The sequence below is a fragment of the Chelonoidis abingdonii genome, chromosome 14 (genome assembly GCF_003597395.2).
Source record: "Chelonoidis abingdonii isolate Lonesome George chromosome 14, CheloAbing_2.0, whole genome shotgun sequence".
In the NCBI taxonomy this organism is placed as follows: Eukaryota; Metazoa; Chordata; order Testudines; family Testudinidae; genus Chelonoidis; species Chelonoidis abingdonii.
In genome coordinates this window covers 31,033,566-31,058,816 of record NC_133782.1, presented here as the reverse complement: position 1 = coordinate 31,058,816, position 25,251 = coordinate 31,033,566, and positions in this window count along the sequence as shown.

Below are 25,251 nucleotides of genomic sequence, written 5' to 3'. Positions count from 1 at the left end.
AAAAGCCTGGGGATTGTAGTGGATAATCAGCTGAACTTAAGCTCCCAAGGTGATGATGCAGCCAAAAGAGCTGTTGCAATCCTTGGATGCACAAACAAGAGACTCTTGAGTAGAAGCAGAGAGGTTATTTTACCTCAAAATTTGACACTGGTGCAAGCAGTGATGGACTCTGTGTCCAGTTTTGGTTCTCACAATTCAAGAAGGATGTTGATAAATTAGAGAGAATTCAGAGAAGACCCACAAGAATGATTAAAGGATTAGAAAACTTACCTATCATGATAGATGACCTCGCTGAATCTATTTAGCTTAAAAAAGAGAAGGTTAAGGGATGACTTGATAGAAGGCACTAAGTGCTCTTTCGAAGATGTAGCCCTTTAGATTATAAATCCAACCTTGCAATACTAAAGTTTTTACATGACAATAATGGGCTTCAGCCTAGATAGCTAATGAATGAGACATTTTACTCACTGCTTCTCTCAATATTGAGCAAACCCAACCAGGGCTAGTAGGACTCCAAGTGCATTTCTAGGAACAAAGCTGCCTTACCTGTTATACTAATTCGGACCCCAACAAAGACCAAGAGTCACCCTCCTGCTCCTAAGCCATAATATGCTGTGTGATCATGGAGCAGCAGTTGCAATAGTTCAGGTGAGTTCCCATTAGGAGCTCTATTTTGATTTTGAAGTCTGCAGGTAGAGGACTATCTGCTCATTTGATAGGTTTACATATTCAATTTGATGATACACGGACAAGGGTGAATGGTTGTGGTATGCCATAGCTGGACCTTTGGCCTCCACAGCAATTTGGGATCATGGCTCCTTTAAGCCAAGTCAAAAAAATAAAAGACTCTCCACACATTTTAATTGCAGCTAGAGTAAAATAAATCAGTGACAAGCCCCGGTCATGATGGAGGGACAGCTGAGCCAAATCTGAGTGAGTGGTGCTGCAAACCAGTGCTTTTTTGCTTTTCCTGTTGTCAGGGGCCTGTTGCAAGTGCACCAAGTGCAAACAAGCTGCACGCTGTAGGCTGTGTTGGCTTAAAAACCCACCTGGTTTGGAGAAGAAGTGAAGGCAGATATAAAAAATAATATATAAGAAATGGAAGGAAGGAGAAGCTGATAGTAATTAATATAAATCTGAAGCTAGGAGTTATAGAAAATTGTTATTGGAAGCAAGGCGACACAAGGAGAAATCTCTGGCCAGCAGAAGCAGTTTTTTAAAAATCTATTAGGAACAAAAAGAATCCTGACAATGGATTACTACATTGTCCATTACTACAGGGAAATGGTAGAACTGTCAATAATGCAGAAAAGGCTGAAATGTTGAATAAATAGTTCTGTATTTGGGGGGTAACAGATATAGTCTCATCATATGGTGACGATAACACTCTTTTCATTCCATTTATGTCTCTGGAGGATGTGAAACAGAACTACTGAAGTCAGACATTTTTAAATCAGTAGATCCAGATAACTTGCTTCCAAGAGTTTTAAAAGAGTTGGCTGAGGAGCTCACTTGATCAGTACTGCTGATTTTCAATATGACTTGGAGCACTGGGGAAGTTCCAGAAAACTGAAAGAAAGCTAATGTTCAGTCAATTTTTTAAAAGGATAAATGGATAATTATAGGCCTGTCAGTCTGATATTGATCCTGTGGAAGATAATGGAGTGGCTGATAAGAGATTATATTAATAAAGAATCAAAAGAGGGTAATTCAATTAATGAAAATCAATATGGGTTTCTGGAAAACAGACCCTGTCAAACTAACCTGATATCTTGTTTTATGAGATTACAAGTTTGGTTGATAAAGGTAATAGTGTTGATGTAATATCCTTAATGTTCTATAAGGCATCTGAGTTGGTAATACACAATATTTTGATTAAAAAACTAAAACAATATAAAATTCACATGGCATTCATTGAATGGATTAGAAGGTGGCTAACTGATAGCTCTCAAAATGTAACTGTAAATGGGGAATCATCATCCAACTGGTGTGTTTCCAGTGGGGTCCCACAGAGATCAGTTTTTGATGCTACACTATTTAACATTTTTGATCAATGATTTGGAAGAAAACATAACATGATCATTGGTAAAGTTTGCAGATGGCACAAAAATTGTGAAAGTGGTAAATAATGAAGAGTGCAGGTCACTGATTCAGAGCTATCTGGATCACTTGGTAAACCAGATGCAGACAAACAGTATGTGTTTTAACAGATAAATGTAAAGATATATGTCTAGAAACAAAGAATGTACTTACATGATGAGGGACTCTGTCCTGAGAAGCAGGGACTCTGAAAAAAGATTTAGGTTTTGTGGTGGATAATCAGCCGAACAGGAGCTTCCAGTGCGACACTGTGGCGAAAAGAGTTAATACGATTCTGGGATGCATAAATAGGGGAATCCTGAAAAGGAAAAGAGAGGTAATTTTACCTCTGTATTTGGCACTGGTGTGTCCAATTCTGGTGTCCACAATTTAAGCAGGATATTGATAAATTGGAGAGGGTTCAGAAAAGACCCAGCAGAATGATTATAGGATTAGAAAACGTGCCTTATAATGGTAGACTTAAAGAACTCAAATCTATTTAGTTTAACAGAGAGAAGGTTAAGGCATGACTTGATTACATCTGTAAGTACCAACAAGGGGAACACATATTTAATAATGGGCTCTTCAATCCAGCAGACACAGGTGTAACATGATCTAGTGGCTGGAAGCTGAAGCTAGACAAATTCAGACTGGAAATAAGGCATATGTTTTTCAAGGTGAGAGTCATTAACTCTCCATCACTGACAGTTTCTAAATCAAGATTGGCTTTTTTTTCTAAAAGAACTGCTCTAGGAATTATTGTGGGGCAGGTCTCTGGTCTGTGTTACACAGGAGGTCAGACTAGATGATCACAATGGTCTTTTCTGGCCTTAGAATGTATAATCTACGTGTCTGATAGAGGTCCCTAGCATTGGAGGAAAGCATGTACACAGTCTGTTGGCTTCTGTTGCCCATGCAGCATGTTGTCGGGTGACATTCTCCCCACCTCCCCTGCCCCAAGAGTGAGTCCCCTCTAGCAGCATCAAATCAGACCACCAAGCATTTCACCTACTTCATTCTGCACAACACTTCCCCACCTCATCTGGAACCTCCACCACCTTATCTCCACCCCTCTGCATGACCTGGCACCTCAGAAACCTCACCTGGCACCTGACTTCACAACCTGGCATCTCTGCCTCCTCACCTGGACCCTGACTACACCATCTGGTATCTGTGCCTCCTCCCTTGGAACCTTAGCTGTACAACCCAAAGTAATCCTGCTCCCAGCCCCGGAACACTGGCACAATCGGTCACATCCCCTGTACCATCCTCTTCTTCTGCTCTTTCCCTTATGAGACTGCCTTCAACCAGCTCCCTCCATCCTCCCTGTCTGCAGCCCTCCATGGATCCAGTAAGTACATCCCCGGCACAGCCACCTGGAGACAGCCCCCTTCAGCAATACCAGATTCTAGTCTGTCCCATTCCGAGCTCCATTTGAGCCCAGAAAGCCACCCAGTCCCAGTTCTGGCTACTGGGGGAGGGGCCCTGCCCCAGTAACAGAAGACTGTTTCCATCTCCTCGTTGACTGAAACAGGCTGTGGTGAGGAAGTAGCGTGGTTTAGAAGGGGGCTTGTGAACAGCCTTGTGGGACTATGGCCAGGGCTGGCTCCAGGGTTTTGCTGCCCCAAGCAGACATTAAAAAAAAAAAAAAAGCCCCAATCGCGATCTGCAGCACTTCGAGTGTACCGCCTCCGCTTCATTCTTCGGCGGCAATTCAGTGGCAGGTCCTTCGCTCTGAGAGGGAGTGAGGGACCCACCACCGAATTGCCACTGAAGAACCAAACGTGCCACCCCTTTCCATTGGCCATCCCAAGCACCTGCTTGCTGCACTGGTGCCTGGAGCCAGCCCTGCCTATAGCTCCAAAAGGCATGCCTGGGCAATGGCCTCCAAGGTGAGGTTTACTTGGCCATTTCAGCCCAAGATGTATGTGTTCTTCCCAGGGGGGAACCCACATCAGCAGGATCTCAGCATGCACTGCTAAGCACTGGCCTGCCCCATTGTCATCACTGCTCTGGACCCTGTCTATACCCCTTCCCTTCTCTGTGCTGTCCTATCTGTTCTCCTGGTCCTATCCCTTCTCCCTCCTTCATCACTCCCCTTCCCCTCTGACTCCTCTCATCTCTCCATGTACCTCCATTGTGTCCCCTCATCCTGTCAGGTATCACAAGCCTCAAACCCACAGGTCCCCAGGCAGTGCTCAAGCCCTGACTACCACACAGCAGCTCATCTGAGGAACCAGGGAAGGGTCTAGGAAAGGATTAGCCCACAGAGGGCTCTGCCCCCAAAGCTCCTGATTGGGAGAAACATCCAGCCCCCTGATTGGCTAAGGAATATTATTTAAACCAGGAAGTAACACCAGCAAGATGTCTGAGAGGATTTCTTGGCTGTCTGTCACTCTGGACCCCTCCTGCTTACCTGACTCCTGAGCCCTGCATTCCTTCCTGCCCCTGCGTCCTGTCTTCCCATCCCACACCCTGTCTCCTCCCCTACTCCAGAGCCCTGCTCCTCCACCTTACCTCAATGCTGTCTCTGACCTTCAGCTTGGTACCTGATGTGGCACCTAATGCTGTCTTTAGTTGTGACCCTCTGCTCTGACCATTTGGCCTGACTCCTGCTCCAACCACTAGGCATGACCACCCACGCCCTGGTCATTGCATCTACCTCAGACCCTATTAACCGCTCCAAGTGGGCCCATCTGAGGAGAGACGCAGCAGAGATCCCTGTACCAGGAAGGGCATCAGTACTGCATGAGCCAGTGACCCTCCTCCAGGCAGACAACTGAGCCCTGCACATGCAGAATGTGCAGCTGGCCAATGAGAATCAGGCCTTGTAGGATCAAGTTAACCAAATCTGTGCAGCAAATGCTGCACTCCAGGTTCTCCCAGCTTTACTGCTTCCTGAGCAGGGACCCACCATCCCTCTGCCCAAGCCCTTCGATGGGAACCACTCCAAATTCCAAAGTTTCATGAATCAGTGCCACCTCTTGCTCATACTTGACTGCAGGTGTATGCTTCTGACCATACCACAGTAGGCCTGGTAATCAGCCTACTCACAGGGAAAGTGTTGGACTGGGGCTCTCCCTTGTTGAAGCCAACTGTCCAATTTTGTCTAACTAGGATTCCTTTCACCGGTCAATATCGACCATCTATGTGAGTGACAAAAAGAAAGAAGGGGGCATCGCGACCGTGCCGCCCACAATCAGATTCCGCCCAACCAGCTGAGCTGACACACGTAGACCTAACCAGCCGGCAACTCACCCCTGATGAGAAAGAGTGCTGGCAACGCCTTAACTTGTGCTACTACTGCAGCAAGTTGGGCCATGTAATCTCCAATTGCCCTATGAGGAAATCGGTCCAAAGGAATCTGGGAAATGAGTCAGCCCAGGCTCAATGAAGGGGGTGGCCTGAGCATTCTAATACAGCATCCATTTAATATACCCCAGCTGAGGTCCTGACAGGGATGCATGCTGGCACCTATCAGCCAGCAATGTATCTGCAAGTCCCAGCCAAACTGTGAATGCCAACCACTCTCTCTGCAGCTGACCCTCCTTGAATCAGGTGCAGCAGACAATTTCATTGATGCAGCAGCTGCCCAGGCACTGTAGATTCCCCTGCAGCCCATGTCTGTCCTGGACCTGGTAGAAACAACTGATGGGTCCCTCTTATCATCAGGGCCAGTGGCCATAGAAACTGTTCCACTTGAAGTTATAATCCAGGGGCATCGAGAAACCCAACAGTTCAGTGCCATCTATTCCCCACACTTCCCTCTTAACCTGAGTATTTTGCGGCTGGCCCTCCACAACCCCTTTATCTGCTAGCACAACTTGGAAGTTGAATTCCCTTCCGAATTCTGCCAACAGCAGTGCTTGACCCCGGGAATTGGTCATGCAGTAGTCCCCAACAGTCTCACACTGGTGTAGCAGGCCCAGTAGCACTGCCCACAGATTCCAGTCTTTAGCTTCCATCCAAATACAGCGACTGCAAAGATGTATTTGAAAAAATAGAACTCTGACACCCTGCCCCCACACAGAGACTAAGACTGCCCAATCAAGGTAAAACCAGTGACAAACTTTCTAACCTCTGGTGTGGTACCTGACGCTGTCTTTGGTTTTGACCCTCCACTCCAACCATTGGGCATGACAATGGCTCCAACAAAATATGTCATTTTACCCCAAATATCAGTTTGCCTATTCCTTCTCCCCAGTCCTCCCCCAGAAACTTTTACCCTCTGCTCACACTGGACCACTTTTTATCTGTGGAAACCATATCCACCATTCCTTGCCTCCGGGCCCATCTCACCTCACAGAGACCATCCCCATTGCTCCAACACTAACTCCACATGAAGGCATGGTCTTGGCAGACGTGGGACCCTCAAGTCTCCATATGTCTCCCAAGCTGGCCTGGACCATCTCAGCATTCAGAACACATGGAGACAGCCACCACCAGGCTTGGGCTCTCCAGCCACTCCACCAACAAAACATGGAAGAAGGAGGTGTTGGGCGGTGATGTTTCAGGTTTTCTCAGATTGCCCCAGCTCTCACAGCACTACACCTTCGTAGCTCACCCTGCTGTATATTTGTGTAGCACTTTTTTAACATGCACACCATTTTTATACTGTTCTCTTTTCCCTCTTTTTAAAGCATAATTTAAAGCATTACTCTGAGCCTTATTTTAACCTGTAATCTCTGAGCGGAACATCTATGACTTTTTATCCAAGTGTGTCAACTATAACATTTTAGCTCTAACTGCACCATCATTTATTTTTTTAACTCGAAGCATGTGAATATTTGGCATTTTTAACTCACTGTGTTTTTAGTCTAGTATTGTTTTCAATCTGATTTATGTTTCTGTCTGTTGTTGTGACCCTGGTTTGTTGAATTTTATATCCCTTTTCTAATTCTGTTTCTCCTACACATACACATTTGTGTGCATGAAAGAAAAGGCTGGTTTGGCATGCATGCTGGAGCCTGTCTTTCCTTTTTGCTAAGATTCATTGGAAGTCTACAGTTACCAGCTGATGGGCTAGAACACCTCTTGCAGGGGTCACTCCCAGATCCTCCTTTCCTCTGCTGACAAGGGACAGCAGCCTTTGTGCATGTGCCTGTTGTGGATGCTGGTGTTGCCCCTACTTGGCAGCCTCGGCCTACTGCTGCTGCTGCTCTTCCTCCTCCTGCCCCAATTCTTGTGTGTGTGGCCCCTCAGGAACAGAAATGCCAGGCTGGAGTGCAATATTATGCAAAATGTAGCACTCCCATAGATATAATCCTTTCAGAGTCAGCAGACTAGTGCACCATCAGAGGGATGGAGACACCTCCAGTACATCTTTGAGATGCTGAAGGCTCTTGCTATCACTTCCCGAGTGGTAGCAACAGCACAATTGTATCACTCCTTTGCCTGGGCTGAGGGGTTCACAGTGGGCTGTAGGAGATATAGCCAGAGGGGATATCCTTTGTCACCTGTGAGGATGATATGTGCAACAGTGGTTCTGCACCCACCCATGTGGTAGCAATGGCCATGGTGGGTCCTGAGTGGGGAGTGGTGGCTTGGGTGGGGTGTGCCTTGGAAGGGGCAATGGGGGAACATAAGGGGTGTGGGGATGGGTGGGAGGAAGGGAGTAGGGGAACTTAGGCACAGACCCTCCAAGATATGTAAAAGTCTCACATCCACTGAACCCAAATTAAAGTTAGGAGCCAGCACGGATCCCGTTTGCTCTCAGCCCCACCAGCCTTTTCACTTGGCCTCTTCTTTTGCCTGAAGTTCATGGCTCTGAAGGAGACTTTCTCTCTGGAAAGTTGGTTTTCATTAAACTCTTCCCTGCTTCCTGCACATCTGGGTCTCTCGCATGCACACGTATGTTTTGGTTCATCAGAAAATACATGTTTGGAGTCTCTGTTTGTGTAGCTGCTTCTGAAGCTTTTTCTTTGCTGCCTTCCCTGTTTTACTAAACCATCTTCTTTTAGGGACAGATCCTTGGCACAGCACACACTGCACCTGCCACAGCATTCTCCTCCACTGGGGCTCAGCTGCGCAGGGCAAAAGCCTAATTATTCTTCTGTCTCATACAGAAAGTTCTCCCTCCCCATCAGGAACAAAGACCAGGTAGAAGGTGAACAAGCCTCTTTGCTTCCTTTGTACTTGCAATGGGCTCAGCAGTGAACAGGTGCTAACTGATACCCTTGTGACTCTTGGCTTTGTCTTCTTTAGCAGTGAGTGCTTAATGAGTTCTGGGTATAAAGGTGCCTAATGGTTTCAACAAAGGAACATCTGGACACAATGATCAATAGAGAAAAAGAAGGGGGAGTTTAATTCTATCCCTCCCCCTACCAAATCCCTTCTTGGCAGGCGAGTTAACACGCAGTTGCCCAGGAAATGTCTGGCATACGTGTAACTGTAATTTGCCAGTAAACAGTCAGAAAGGAAGAACGTTCAGAGCATGGGCTCGGGGAGCCCTGGGTTTAAACACCCCATGTTACCCTGAGCAAGTCACTTAGGCCCAGATCCTCAAAGGTATTTCTGTGGGAGTCAGGCGAGTGTGTGGATCTGGTCTTAGTCTCTCTGTGCCTGAGTTCCCCATCTGTACAGCGGGACAATTAAACTGTCGCGCTTCACTGGGTGTACAAGGAAAAAATACACAAAGTGTGTGAGGTGCTTAGATACTATGTGACAGAGGCAAGATAAGTTCCTCGGACAGAGGGACTAGCCTTCCTTGGCTACCAGAGGGAACTGTATATTATGACCTGCACGCTGTGCCCAGTGTTCAGCACCACAGAAGGAAGCTCCTCCGTGAGGTCTGTGAATCCCTGACCTTTCCCTCTTGAATGAGCCTGTCGTTTCTTCTTAGATGGACGTTTCTCAAATTTGGCCACCGTGGCCGCATGCAGCCACAACAGCTTCCTGAGCGGTGATGGGGTGGATAGGGGAGAGAGAGGCAAAGCACCGGCCCTCCCTCCCTGATCCTCTTGGATGCTCCGCCCTGCACGGCCCCTGGAGACAGGTGGGGCACAACGCTGCAGGAGCATGGTGTGTTTGCTGCAGGGGTGGGGCGTGATGAGACTCGGGCTTCAGCCCTGGGGTGGTTGGGAGGCAGGCTCCAGCGGTGGGACTTAGGGACCCTGACTGTGCAGACCAGGGTTCCAGCCATGGGGCTTCAGGTGCCAATACCCTGCTCCAGCTGCTGGTTTGGGGCACTGACCCCCAGCTCTGGCCACACAGCCCTGGCCTTTAGCCATAGAGCTTCAGTTCAGGCTCCAACCCCTGGCCACGCAGCAGCAGGCTCCAATCCCCATCTGTGGCCACGTGGCACAGGCCACACAGCACCGGCCCCCGACCCCGGTGGCAGCTGCTGACCTTGGGCCCTGGCAGCAGCCGTTGGCCCTGGGCCCTGACCCCCAGCTGCATGCTCCAACCCCCAGTCCTGGCCGCTTGCTCTGGGCAGCGATCCCTGGCCCCAGGTCCATGGCAGCAGGTGCCACTCCCAGTCCCCGGGTGGGCAGCAGCAAGCGCTGAACCCTGGCCCTTGGTGGGTTGCAGCAGGCACCGATCCCTGGCCCTTGGTGGGCGCCAATCCCCAGGTGCGTGGCAGCATGTGCTGTCTTTGGCTCCATGGCAGCAGGCACTGATCCTCGGATCTGGTCACAAGGGCCCAGGCTCCAGCACCCAGCTCTGGGCTCTGGCTGCATGACAGTGAGCAGTGGCCCTGAGCTCCAACTCCCTGCCACAGCTATGCAGCTCCTGCTCTGGGCGCAGGCAGTGCTCCCTTCCCCAACCATGCAGCTCCTGTCCCCAGCTCCGGGCTCTGGATGTGGGCACTGACCCCCAGCTTCACTGCAGCGAGCGCCAACTCCCTGCTCCAGCCGCGCAGCTGCGGGGCTCACCATCCACCCTCTTCTCCCTTGGCCCAGCATCCATGCCCTCCTCCCCATTGCCCCTGGACTCCACTGCCTTCCTGGCTCCGCATCCACCCCTCCATTGCCCCAGATCCTCATTTCTTCCCTCAGCCCACATCCAGGCCACTATGTCCCCCACTGCCTCCGCCTCCAACACCCCCCTACTCCCTCATCCAGGGCTTAATTTTTCCTGGGACTTACTGGGAAAAGTGATATTAACAAACATGCAAGTATCACTTTTCACAGCCTTCCAGATAGCTACTAAGTGTCCTGTGAAAAGCAACTGATATTAACAAACATACAAATATCATTTTTCGAAGTAATATTTTTGACTGAGTATGAAAAAAACCCTACATAAATTACAATGATGTGCCTGTGTATATGTGCTATTTCTTTGTTTTTTTCTAAAGTTTATCAAGTGTTTTAGGATAAAGTATCAGTGTGGCTACCAGCTAGAATTGGTAGCCGCACTCTGAGGCCACCAAAAAATGTGTTGCGAGAACCCCTGCCTTAGACTATGGGTCAGGACAGTTTCAGACTTCCCTAAAGTGCTTGCTCTGCGCCAGCCGCTGCACCACAGAGCACTGATGTGGAAGGGGTAGGCAGGGCTGACATACCTGGGCTGGGACTGGCCAGGAACCTCTGCACACAGAACCATAGACAAAGGGCCAGAAAGGACACTCAGTGAACCCCTGCATGTTCCAGGCTGCCTTACACCTGCTAATCTGACCCTAAAATGCCACAGGAATGGGGCTTCAGCCACCTCCCTTTCTGGGCAGAGCATTTTCATAGTGTCTAGTAAAAATGTTCCCTTCGTGCCATGTTACCCTGTGAACAGAACAGGGCCTGAACTCCTCAGTCCCTTTCCCTGTGTGCTCAGCTTTCTGGCATTGCCTGCCAGAGCTGCTGGAGGACTCACCCACAGATGAGGCACTCTTTTGAGCAGCAGTTGGCCATTAGGGGATGTGTGCGCCACATTCATGCCAACAGTCTCTAGGCCAGGGGTATAAAATCTCTGCTCCTGTAACCACCCCTTGGTTTTCCGGTGCTGCCAGCAGAAGCTGTCACTGAACTGAGCTTCCCTTGCCAACCAGGCTAGATAAGCTGACCTCCTTGGATGAGTGTCTAATAGCTGTGATGGTAGGGCCGGGGCTAGTCTGGAAAGGTTCTGTGTAACTATGTGGGATCAGGGATGACACCTGTGCCTGGCACTAGGGTGACCAGATGTCCCAATTTTATAGGGACAGTCCTGATTTTTGGGTCTTTTTCTTATATGGGGTCCTATTACCCCCCCACCCCCTGTCCCAATTTTTCACATTTGCTGTCTGGTCACCCTACCTGGCACAAACCCCCCTACCCCAGCCCCACCCACTCACTGATGACCAATCCAACAAGTTGATGGTTTGTTAACTGCTTTCCAAACTCTCTCTCCCATGTGGGGTTTCCTGGACATTCCCCTGCCTGTTGATCCTGAAGCCCATCTTCCCTTTTTGGCAGCAGTTGGTGGCCTAATAACCTATTCTTGGGAGGAATTCTGCACGTCTGCACAAGCACAGAATTTATGTCCCTGCAGATTTCTTTGCTTCCCTGCAGAAAAATGACTTTCTGATAGGGAAGCAAAGGGAAGCTGCCAGAGCAGCCACGCACCACTCCCTAGCAGCACAGGTACATTGTATTAGGCACCCAGAGCAGCTGGCAGAGACGTAAATCACCAGGGACTGGGGACACCACAGCCAGTGGCTCCTACCTGGAGCTGGGATCAGCTGCTAGTCCTGGCTGGACTGTAGGCAGCAGAGGACAGGATTTCCTCTTCTTCAACAAGGAGTGACTGGGGCTGTGTCAGACCCACCCCCAGAAACCTCCCCCAGCTACAGGAAGCTCAGCATCCTCCTCCCATCGCTCCTCAGCTGCGGGGGGGAGGGGTCACTATATGGGGAGCTGCTCCCCCATCTATGCAACCCCCAGGCATCTGGACCTCCCACACCCAGACACCCCTGCCGAGCCTCACCTCATACACCCACAACCCCCTTAGTCCTCCATACTCGAACCCGACCCCACTGAACCTCAACCCCTGCATCTGGAGCCCAACCCCTGCACCCAGACCAACCCCCACTAAACTCCCTGCACTCAAATCCCCATCCTGGTGAGCCTGAGTCCCCACATCCAGACCCCCACACTACTGATCCCCAACTAGCTGCACCCAGATTCCCACCCCTCCAAGCTCCACTTCCTTGCACCCAGACCCCTCTGCTGAGCCCCAATCACCTTCACCTGGAAGCACCTGGAAGTCCCATTGCCCCTGCACCAGGAACCTCCCCATCCCCAATAAGCCTTGTGTATCTGGATCCCCCCACACACACACCTAGACCCACCCACTGAATTGCCTGAATCCCACACAGAATCCTCTCACCCCCCACCTGGATCTCTCCACAATTGGATCCTGCCTGGTTGAGCCTGCCTGTCCCACACTTGGTGCACCTGGGACAGAAAGGCAGGGCCCCAGGGGGTTTCTGGGGCAGGCCCAGGCCTTGTGCTGTTTCAGGGTCAGGTGCAACCTCACCACTGAGTCCATGTCCAAGGGGTTGGGGGTCTGCAGGATGATCTCCCACATCCCACCTTCCTGGAGCCAGTGGCCCGTGCTCCCCACTGCCTCTGCATTTATTTATTGACAAATAAAACTTGCAGAATTTTAAAACGTTGTGCACAGAATTTCATTTTTTGTCACAGAATACTTGTAAGGACAATAACCAGAAACCCTTGGGGTTATTGAACCTATTCTGCTTTTACTCCAGGAAGCAGCTGAAAAGGCTGCATCCTGCTACTGCTGCAAAGGCAGAGGGGCACATTGGAGGAGAGGCAGTTGGAACTCCCACTCTTCTCCTCTCTTCCCCCCGCTCAAGGATCCATTGACCAGTGTGATCTGCCCCCTTCCCTGTGTTGGCACACAGGGTTGCTCAATCCAGGTTTCAGGCATCTGCAGACATCTTCATCACCTCTGAAAATCAAGCAGAAGGTGCCTTAAGCTGGGCACCCAAATCCCTAAGGGCTTCTGAACATTTGTCTGTTTGAAGCCGGAGAACGTGGTTGTAAGACCACAGATTGGCTTGGGCTTGGCAGCAGCTCCTCAATCTATTTTTAGGTGATCTTTTTAAGATGGCTAGATGGTAAACTGCTAAGGATTGTAAAGCATATAGACCCAGATCTACAACATGAGTAGCCATAACAACCGTCAGCAGTGTGGCACCTAACTTGTAGGGTACCTGGAAAAATCACTGGAATAACAATAGGATCCAAAAAGTTAGGTGCCCAGGCTCCCTATATTATGAATGGGAAGAGATAAATGCCTTAGAATGGGATTCAGAAAAGCCAGCCCTCTAGGTGGGGAGCTGCCTAAACTTGCCAATGGCAGTTCCTAATGAGAGGCATTGTCCTCAGTGCCTCCCCTCTCACAGGGTTAGGCACCTAAGCCCGGGCTGCAGGGAAGCACCAATCTCTGCATGTGATCCACAGCCAGGGACCTGCCTCCTGGAGTCAGGTGGCTTAGGCACCCTAGGGTATATCTACTGTAATGTAAGCCCAGAGTTAGCGGAACTTGAGTCAGCAGACCCTTGGTTTGAGAACCCAGGGCTTGAGGATCTACACTGATTGCTGACTCTAGGATGAGAATTTTTGAACCTGGACCCCAACCCAATGTCCACACTGCTCCAGTGTCCACAGCGCAGTATGCAGGGCTGACTCCAACCACCCAAATCGCAGATTTCTTAGCACCCTCCCCAAATCTGGTCGCTGTAGGTGATGCAGTGTGGGAAAACTTGACTACCCTCTTCCATGCATCACAGAGTGTTTGTGTACCCTGCCAGCACATCCTGCTGAGCTGTCCTTTTGGTCTGCATACGCCCAGCAACCAGGACCAGCAACATGCAGCAGTCGCCATTTGGCGAACTTCTCTCACTTGCACTTTACTCTGGGCAGAGCTCTCATGAGATGCTAGAGGACATTCCGGAGCATTTTCTGACCCAGGTGGTAGGCGTAAAAGATATTCCTGAAGTAATTTCTGGCTTTGAGAGAATGGGATTTCCAAGCTGTGCAAAGGTCACCATAGTTTGCCCTCCTCAAGGAGCATGAGTCCATAAGCTGCAAAGGGTTTTACTCCATTGTTCTGCAGGCCCTTGCGAACCACAAAGGCCAATGTATGGACATCAACATGGACTGCACTGAAAAAGTTCATGATAACAGGATTTCCCACCTATCAGGAGTCTACATTCAAGGACAGGCTGGGACATACTTCTACTAATACAATGGGTTGAGGACTCACTACCTGGTGCCTCCAGGAATTAGCTCTGCCCAGTGGAGCACCCCCTCCTCATGGACCTTCCCCTCTCAAAGGCGTGGGACAGACAGCTTGCTCCCTTCCTGGGCAGCCTTCTTATAGGGCTGAGCCTGGCCCTGATTGGCTGTCTCCAAACTGGGCCCTTATTGGCTCACAATAAGCCCTTCTTTAATTGACTTCCTGTCTGCACAGGTGCCCTACTCTGCCGCAGCTCACACTCTCCAGTAGTGGGGAAGCCACCCCACTACAACAGCCCAGAATGATGTTTGCTTTTTTTGCAACAGCACCACACTGTTGACTCAGATTTAGCTTTGATCCATTATGACACCCAGATCCCTTTCTGCAGTACTCTTTCCTAGGCAGTCAGTTCCCATTTTGTATGTGTGCAACAGATTGTTCCTTCCTAAGTGATGTACTTTGCATTTGTCCTTATTGAATTTCATCCTATTTACTTCAGACCATTTCTCCAGTTTGTCCAGATCATTTTGAATTTTAATCCTACCCTCCAAAGCACTTGCAACCCCTCCCAGCTTGGCATCATCCGCACGCTTTATAAATGTACTCTGTATGCCAGGGGTTCTCAACCTTTTTCTTTCTGAGGCCCCCCGTTCATATGCTATAAAAATTCCGCAGCCCACCTGTGCCACAATAACTGTTTTTCTGCTTATAAAAGCCATGGCTGGCATTAGGGGGTAGCAAGCAGGGCAATTGTCCAGGATCTCATTCCACGGGGGCCCCCACAGAACTAAGTTGTTCAGGCTTCAGCCCCTGATGGCTTCAAATTTCTGCCCTGGGCCCCAGTGAGTCTAATGCCAGCCCTGCTCAGCAGACCCCCTGAAACCAACTCACAGCCCACAGGGGCCTCAGACCCCTGGTTGAAAACTACTGCTCTATGCCATTATCAAAATCACTGATGAAGATATTGAACAGAAGGAGTGATCTCTGTGGGACCCCACTCGTTATGCCCTTCCAGCATGACTGTGAATCACTGATAACTATTCTCTAGGAATAGTTTTCCAACCACTTATGCACCCACCTTATAGTAGCTCCATCTAAGATATATTTCTCTAGTTTGTTTATGAGAAGGTCATATGAGAATATATCAAAAGCCTTACTAAAGTCAAAATATACCACATCTATTGCTTCCCCTACATCCACAAGACTTGTTACCCTGTCAAAGACTGTGCTTGTACAATGCTTACAGTACATTGGGTAAGGAGGAGTGGGGTTGATTTTCATGCATTGTACTTATGAACGACATGACCACTTATGAAATGGGAGTGAGAGGTGGGTGAAACCAGATTTGCAGTATGGACTGATGTAGATATCTGTACTGAGAAATAAATAGTGTTTGCATACAACTTCCAAGTTGCCCATTATCATGCATTTACCTTTATTATTTGAAATACACATGATATGATGTGACTTAGGTATGGTAAAATAAAAATCTTTATTTTTGAACATTTGTTAGAAAAGCACAATATCAAACCATTGTCAGGCAAGCCAACTGCCATTAGACCACCAAAACACCAGTACACCAAAACCTTTAATAAAATCATGAACAAAGTGCATGAACAAGTGCAAACACAGTCAAACAATTTCCTAAGCTAGAAAACCCCTTCTGTGGCATGTCCCCTGCCCACTGTTCTCCTTTCCTTCCTAATGCATTTCCTGCTCACTTGGTGCCAGGTCAGGGAGGTGGAGGCATCTGCAGGGGAGGGGTTCAGCGTGGGGACCTTCATGGGGTACATTTAGGGATAGGTCCTGATTGCATGGGCCACCCAGCCATGGAATTGTCCAAACTGTTCCTGGTCTGCAGCACATTGTACCATGGAAGGGGGTCAGGCTGTAGGGTAGCTGCAGCAGGATCCTGCAGTCTTGCAGCCATTAGCAAAAGCAGCCACTCACACAGTTCTGTCTGCTGTGCTCTATCTTCTTCCCTTAACTGCTGTTCCTCCATCAGCCCCCCAACCTTTCGTGTCTAAAGAAAAGATTCTGTACTCCCTGGACTATCATAGCAGCTGGAGGCTGCCTCCCTCTCATTTTATCTCGCTAAAAAGTTAGTGTTTCTTAGTCCTGCATTCTTTATTACTTCATCACACAAATGGAGGGACACTGCTATGGTAGCCCAGGAAGGGTGTGGGAGGAGGGAAGCAACGGGTGGGGTTGTTGCAGGCCCCCCCCCCCCCCCCGAAATGGCAAATGCAGCTCATCATTTCCTTGCGCGGATCTCTGGGGCTCTGAACTCGTAGGCCAGCTGGTGCTCTCTGGGACTCTTAGTAGATTTGCCCCATAATTCTAGGCAGGACCCCTGACTCTATTTTAGACAAAACATTAAAGAAGGGAATGACCCAGGGAGTCCATTCTCATTTTTGTCCGTGCCGCTCTACCGCCGATCCTCAGCGAGGCAGCCAGGAGCAACCCAGGACAGCAGCAGACGGTTACAAATGATTGATAACCGTATCTGCCTACTTTCTAATTGCAAACAGGTTACATAAATGGAGTGAGAACCGTCATCTCATCAATCATTACAATGGCAGACATGCAATAGGATGAAACGCATCTCTGCTACATTGCCAAAGTGCAAATGGATGCTGCAATGTAGCACTGCAGTGACCGCGTCTGTCAGCAGGCATCCAGTACAGATTGGGTGACAGTGACAAAGCAAACAGCGCATCCTGCGCCATGCTAAATGGTCGTCTGCCAGGGCATCGAGGGGGAATAAGGGCGAGAATGGAAATGAGTTTCTGCATTGCTTTCATGGAGGAAGATTGAGTGACAACATTTACTTCACGCAATCACCGCGACAGTTTTGCAATCCATCATGCATTGGGATTCAAACCCAGAATTCCCAGTGGCAGGGAGATGCGGGAACATGGGATGCTACGGGTATAGCTACCCACAGTGCAAACACTCCAGAAATTGACAACTGGCCTCGTATCAGGACGCACACCACGCGAATTAATGTGCTTAGTGTGGTTGCATGCAATCGACTTTACACAATCTGTTTTACAAAACCGGTTTATGTAAAATCGGAATAATCCCATAGTGTAGACATACCCTGAGACTCTAAAGCTCTGCCTACCTGCCTACCTGGCCCAGCACATGGAACTGGGAGCATTTCTGAGAATGCCACCATAGAGGTCCTGGATTTCAGTCTCTTCCCTAGCAGCCTAAATTTGGCTTCCAGGACATCTCTCCCACCCTTCCCCATGTCATTGGTACCTACATGTGCCACAACCATCGGCTCCTCCCCAGCACTACACGTAAGTCTGTCTAGATGCCTCAAGAGATCCGCAACCTTCGCACCAGGCAGGCAAGTCACCATATGGTTCTCCCAGTCATCACAAACCCATCTATCTACGTCTCTAATGATCGAATCTCCCATTACTAACACCTGCCTTTTCCTAGCAACTGGAGTTCTCTCCCCCAGAGAGGTAACCTCAGTGCGAGAGGCAACCCCAGCACCATCTGGGAGGAGGGTCCCAACTTTGGGAAGGTTTCCCTCTACTCCCATTGACTACTCAGCTTCCCTGGGCCTTTCTTCCTCCTCAACAGCACAGGGGCTGTCTGACTGGAGGTGGGACAATTCTACAGTCTCCCGGAAAGCCTCATCAACATACCTCTCTGCCTCTCTTAGTTCCTCCAGTTCCGCCACCCTGGCCTCCAATGTCTGTACATGGTCTCTAAGGGCCAGGAGCTCCTTGCACAGACTGCACACATACGCCACCCGCCCACAGGGCAGGTAATCAGACATGTTGCACTCAGTGCAATAAACTGGATAGTCCCTACTCTGCAGCTGGGCTTCTGCCTGCACTGTCTCCTAGTTAATGGAAGGGTTGTTTAAAGCACGAAGTTTTGAATGTAGTTTGGTTTATAGGTTTTAAGGGGACTGAAGGGGCACAGATGGAACCGACAAGGGACCCCTGCTCCCTTCCCACTCCCCTTCCAAACTCCCTTGCAAAACTCTCTGTTAGCAGCCCCTGGTCGCTTGTGCGTGGCTTTATAAAGCCCTGGCCCGTGTGAATGCCCTGCCCACTGATTAAAGCTCAGCCAATTACGAGAGGCTTCTAGCTTTCAAACCTTCCTTTGAAGCTCACAGCCTCCAACTGCCAGCCACAGCACACGGTCCTTCAAACAAACAACCAAACAAACAGACTGACAAACACAAGCTCAGCACACAGCAAGTAACCCCCAAACACAAACAAACGCACACTACAGACAGTCACTTACCCCACAGATGCCGTATTTGCTCCTCCTTCACCTGGAGAACTCCCTTGTGAAACTCCCTGTTAGCAGCCCCTGGAATCAGCATGAAGACACACTAGCATCCACATGAATTGGTGCCTTCCCACAACTTCCAATACAGACTGCCTGCAAACACAACGAACTCGACACGCATCCCCCTGCCACCTCCTGACACATTTCAGGGCTGCATTAAACCCCACGCCTATTTGGACACATGATTTTGTCTCCCATGGACCACATGGATTACACTGAACTGAAATGGACTATGGTTGTATATGGACTACATTTCATCCTCCCATCACCACCATTCACTGGTTTGCAAGCAGCTTGTTACACCATTGGCAATGTAAGGTTCTTGTTTTTAACAACCCAGCATGTCCTAGCAAAAATTTGCATTTTTTTAGTAAAACTTCACTTTTAGATGCTTGTGTCACTGTTTGCGCTTCCCAGTTTCTATTTGGAACTCCATGTTGTGGAGAGGCAGGGGGACATCAAGGTACTGGCATGCAATCCGCTATTAGTGGATAACTGCTGCTATCCAGGGTTCGTAATAACTTTTGCATTGGTTCGTAAAATGGAAATCCTTCTCATAGCTACATTAATAAATGCAAAAATGGAGCCAGAAACTTACCTGGCTCTGGAGCAACTTATGACTCTTCCATTTCTGCTGCCATTTCCGTGGTGGGCTGCTCCTCAGGGAGGCCATCAGAAAGTTTCTTCAAGTACAGTCTCGGGATGTGCTGCAGCTGCTCCTGCAGCAAAGCCTCTTTGGGGACTGGTTTCATCACCAGTGTCACTTGAGTGGCTTCATCCAGTGCCTGCTACTGACTCCATTTACCAGTCTGCTGAATTTCCAATGCTGCCATCTTCTTCGCTATTTGCTGGCAGGCATAGTCATTCCTGGTACTCTAATCTGGCTGTGCTCCTGCAACCAGGAAGCAGAGCGCTTGGCGAAGGACTTTTTTGATGGGTGGCCATTGTAAACACAGGAAAAGGTTCATTGTGTGCAGCTCAGCGGTCAGAATAAAATGGAAGGATACTTGAACAGAGCAGGTTGCCTACATTTCCTGGGAGTTAATTGGCTGCTCATGGGATAGAGTGGACAAAGAACACCAGCCCATGGGCTTGTGGGATACAATTGGCAGACTCCTAGGGTCTGAGTCCAGCATGACTGTGTCTGCATGGTGAAATGGTAGAGCTTGATCCTGGGTCCTGGCTGGACTGGACTTGGCCCCCCCATCTCAGTGAAGTCCTGGGACCCTACAGTTGAGCCCAAGTGATTTGTGTGCAGACAGGAGAGTTAGGGCTTAATCCTGAGTCTCAGCCCAGGCTTACATTCCACTGTAGACATACCCATGGTTGTAACTTGTGGGAATGAGTTTGGGACCTGCCTCACTGCACCCAGAATTGATAGAGTAGGAGGTGGAGACTTCTGCAGGATACTTGTTTTATAAAGGGGTAAGCCAGGGGACAGAGAAGTCAGGTGGCTAAACAGTCACCCAGTGGCTGGAGACAGACCCTAGGAACCTGACTCCTGGATCCCCCAATTTATCCTTTAGTGAGAGAAGAGGGGAAGAATGGACCCGCACCAGTTAGTTCCTCACTATCTGTGCCTCTCCCAGCCTGTTCAGCACAGAGGAGCTGAGTCTCACTGATTGCAGTCAGATCTCCACATGGACAAACACCTCTCAGCTAGTTTCTCTTCTGTCCAAGTAGAAGTTTCTGGCTCATCAGCTACCACTGCTCTTTGCTCTCCAATAGGCACCCCTTTGAGTGCCCTTTTTCTCAAGGCCATTGCATAAAAGCACCCTCACCATTAAGAACTGAGTTTATCAATGTCCCTCCCTCTCATCTTCCAGGCCAACCAATGCCTGGGAGAATTCACTGCTGCTCCCCCATGCTAGTGTGATGCTCCTGGAGTGGGAGAAAGCATCATTTCACTCTCCTAATCTTAGCAAGATAGGGACCTGAAGAGCTCTGTGTGGCTTGAAAGCTTGTCCCTTGCACCACCAGAAGTTGGTCCAATAAATGATATTACCTCCCCCACCCTGTCTCGCTAATATCCTGGGACCAACACAGCTAACAACTTTCCTAATCTCAGCATTTAATTATGCACAGGCACAGCCTGTGCCCCTTGTCTTACCTTCCAGTTGCACTACCAACAACAGCAGGCAAATCTGGAGGCAGTAGCATGCTGGAAACTGGCAGCATCTCTTGTGGCTAGCCCACACTGTCGAGAGACCTGAGTTCTGCTCCTGGCTCCACCATCACCTCCTGTACAATCTTGGACAGGTCTGCTGTTCTCCCCATTTTCCCAAAAGTAACATGGGGACAGAGCTAACTGCCCCGCTTCATGGAGCTGTTAGAGAATGCTGGTTACATCAGCTATGTAGTGTTGTAGTCTAGCCCAGAAAGGGGTTAATTTATGAAGATAACCCTGCACTGTGTGCCCAGATACTTCCTTGGCAGGTGGCTTTTGCCTAGGTGTAGGCTATAATTGGGATCGACCTGTGCATGCCTGGGTTGGAATTGAGCACACAGTGCAGGCTGACTCTGAGACTCTGCAGCATAATTGATTTGGCATTTTGCCCTTGAACAGTAAGATATACCTTTGCTAAAAATCTGTACTCAGACACCGAGATCAAAGCTGTCAACCCTGGGTACCTGGAGCTGGGTCTCTAACCCAGCGCAAGGTGCTAAGCTGAAAGCCACATGTCCTGCACATCTGCAGCTCCCAGTGGGGAAAGGGGAAGGGTGGGTACCTGACACATGTGAAAGTCTGGCTATTTTTATTAAGGTGCCTAATTTTAAGCACCTGAGTTTGCAAATATTCGCCCTCTGTTCTGGACTAAACCAAAATGCTCCCTAGCCCAAAGAGTCTCCTTTCCTCTAGTCCATGCAGCTGGCACCCCTACTGGATGATGGCAGGACTGCTGGCCCTACTGGATGACTGCGAGACTCTCAGACTCTGGGGAAGAAAGGCAGCATTGATCATGTTTCATACTCACCCTTGAGCATCAGTTAATAAAACACTAAAGAGGCACTTAAACCGCAGGAATCTCCCCAGCAGCTTATTCTCCTTCCCCATCTGGCAGCAGCTTCACACTCACACTTTAATTGCCTCAGTCTCTTTTCCCCCTCCCCCAGAGACCCCTTTCTCCCTTCTTTTGCCTCTCCTTGCCCTCCCCCTCACACTCCTTGCACTTATCCCTCTGTGACGGGTTCCCCCCCAGATGGCACCTGGATCTGGGGTATTACTGAGCCCTCTAAATCACCAACCTGGGCTCCCTCTCACACTGTGCTGCTGTGACAAGCTGCAGATCCGCTCCCGGTCCTGCACTCCCATCAGCATCCACACAGGCAGGGACGCACCCAGCTGCAGTTACATGCAGGCTCTGGCCAGCCACTGCATGCACTACAAGGGAGAAGCTACAGACAAGACAACCTCAGCTTCCCAGACATGCACCTCCCCACCTCTGGAATATAAACCCAAAATTAGACTGTCTTGCAACAAGATAGATTTAAAGTGATCATAAGTGATAGCAAACAGATCAAAGCAGATTACCTAGTAAATACACAAAAATGCAAACTAAGCCTAAGATAACAGAAAGATAGGGTATGAATTAGCAAATTTTCACCCTTGCTGATGATACAAGCAGGCTTGTTTATTCTCAAGGCACAAGCTGCATTTGCTTTACAGCTTGGGTTTCCCAGGTTTCCATACACAGGCTAGACATCTCTTTAACCTTCCGCCAGTTCAATCTTTGTTCCTCATGTGTTTCTAGGACTCCTCTTGTGTGGGGGATGAAGAACAACAAATGATGTCATTCTCTGCCTTATATAGTTTTAGGGTTAGAGTTAGGGCAGGAGTAATAAAGGGTTGTTATCCTTGTTGTATGAACCAAGGGCAGCAGAATTGTACCTGGCATACCCCGATGGAGGGATTCACCCTCAACTGAACGGCACTTGCTAGGCAGGGGACATGGGTTCCAAAGCCCAATGAGTTGAGAGAGGGTGGAGATAGGTACTTGTACCTGATGGTGTGGGCCCTTTTTAAGGGTCCTAGACACTATTTGACCTCTTCTCTCTCCATGGTATAATAAAAGAACTTATTGAGAGTCTTGTTAAACTCTGTAGAGCTAAAATCACTGATATTTAGGTATTAGACCTACTTTGGGACAGTGTCTCTATTGCAAGAGTCTGCCCAGTGTGCACCAGCAGTGAGACTTCCCCACTAATAGCTGAAATCACTGAGAACTGTGTTAAGTGGTGGACCCTGAAGCAGGACCGGCTCCAGGCACCAGATTATCAAGCAGGTGCTTAGGGCAGCCACTCCGGAGCAGGGCGGCACTTTCAGGTATTCAGTGGCGGGTCCCTCACTCCCGCTCGGAGCGAAGGACCTGCCGCTGAATTGCTTCAGATTGCCATCGCGGCTTTTTTTGTTTGTTTTTTTGGCTGCTTGGGGTGGCAAAACCCCTGGAGCCGGCCCTGCCCTGAAGACATCTTGGTGAGTGACCAGCCAGGCGGCTGGTGGAGAGGCGCGGCCAGCAGGCTGGTTGGTGGAGAAGGCCAGAGCAGAGCCCCTCAGAGAGGTGCAGCAATTGGTCCACGGGACGAAGAGCGAGTGCCCAAGCAGCAGAGTGTGTAAGGTGCCACCTTACCCCCACTTCCACCCAGGCTGGTAGGTGAACTCTGCAGATGCACCTCTGAACTCTGGGGCTGCACTGGCCAGGGACAGCAACTGTGAGTGGGGTGCAGAGAAGGGAAGGGTACATTAAAGGGACTTTTGGGTTGCCGGACTTAAGAACCTGAAGGAAAAGGACACCGCCCAACTTACTTGGGGGTGGGTCTTTTGCTCATGGTTTATGTTTATGAACCCTAGTTGTGGTGTTTTCCCAAATTAATGCTGAGTTACTTCCTTCCTTTTATTAAAAGTTTTTGCTACACTCAGACTCTGTCCTTGCAAAAGCGGAAGTATTGTCTCTTAGAGGCACCCGAGGGGTGGTGTGTAATTGTCCCAGGTCACTGGGTGGAGGCTTAAGTCGGTTTTGTGTTGTATTGTTGAAAATGAACCCCTACACTGAACCTGGCCCTTGTTGCTGCTGGCTCCACCTGGCAGAAGGGTTACATATACCTGAGTAATAGCAGCCATTACTTACAGGCTGTCTCAGGAAGGCTCCCCAGGTGGGGGATAAGCTTCTTCTAAGGCCTATTGTTTTTCCTAATGGCTCTTTACCTTGAGTAAACCAACTATCTATCACTTTTACTTAGTGAGTGTCACCCAGGTGTGACTACATTTGAAATACAGATACATATTCAATGTTCATAACTTCAGATACAAAAATGAAACACGCATACAAATAAGATAATCATATTCAGCAAATCATAACTTTTACAATGACATCTTACCTGTCCTGTCTTGGCATCATAATTATGCCATAATCATACCATAATAATATTGGAACGAAGAATATGGGGTGCAATGTCATCCCCTCCTTCTCCCATTTCCTGCCCTCTCAGACCACCCATTTGCTGTATCTCCGTTCTGCTATAACAAAGCTGCTCCTGGGTCCCCAATCCAACAGGGGGCCCTGTTATGAATAGCCAGAATCGCTGCCCGAGATCCACCTCCCATGAAAGGGAGAGTAGAGAGGAGCAGGCATGTATGCAAATGCAGCTTGCATTTGCCCTCTGCACCGGGCAGTGCAGATCTTTCCCCGCCAGCAGACACTCATCCATGGGATGCAATGACATGGCCTGATGAGGGTCTTTCCTCCTTCTCTTTTCCCCACTGCTCTAGGGCCTTGGTGCTACACAAGCAGTAGGTCAGCAACAATTTTCTGGGGGACCCGATGAGCACTGACATATTCCTGACCTTTTGTGCAACGTTCTCCAGATGCTTTACAAAGTCTCCTGAGCCCCATTTCAATGATGGAGAAACGAGACACAGTGAAGGGAAGTAACATGCCTCAGGTGCCACTGTAAGTCAGTGGCACAATGATCCGAGAGTTCTGTGTCCCACTGGACTGTGCTGAAGGGCCCAGATTCCAAAAGTCCCATTTTAATTTGTCCCTGGGAATTAAAACATTCAGCCATTGGAGAGCAAGTTAGCAGAAGCTTGAGGTCTGTGGATTAAACCCTTGGAAGAGGTAATCTGGAAAAGGCAACTACTTATAGTTCTGAAACAGTATTGTGCCCTCAGGCTATAGGCAAACAGTGAGGGGTTGTTCTGATGATGTAATGTTTTAAACATAGGCCTTTCATTGACAAAGGTCTAATTCCACCACAAAAATCCGTACCTTACCCTGGCTTTAGAATAGGCCTGGTGGAGAGTGTGTGCTGGGCAACAGTATGTCCATCTCCTTTTAGAAAGGGGCTTGGGATGTCTCAAAAGGGCTCTCCCCATAGGAGCTAGAACCCAGGATCATAGGGGTAGGGGACTACTGACAGTTCTGTATTGCCAATAGAAGCTCAGCTTAGCCTTTTGTTAGAGGACCCTGTGAAGCTAGGCTCAACAGGAGTACTGCCCATCAGGGCCTGAGTGGCAGCCCCCCACAGCCCACTGATTGGCTGAGGCTAGTATTTAAAGAAAAAATCGTGTCAAACCAATCTGATAGCTTTCTTTGATAGGATAATGAGTCTTATGGATAAGGGAGAAGCAGTGGATGTGATATACCTAGACTTTAGTAAGGCATTTGATACGGTCTC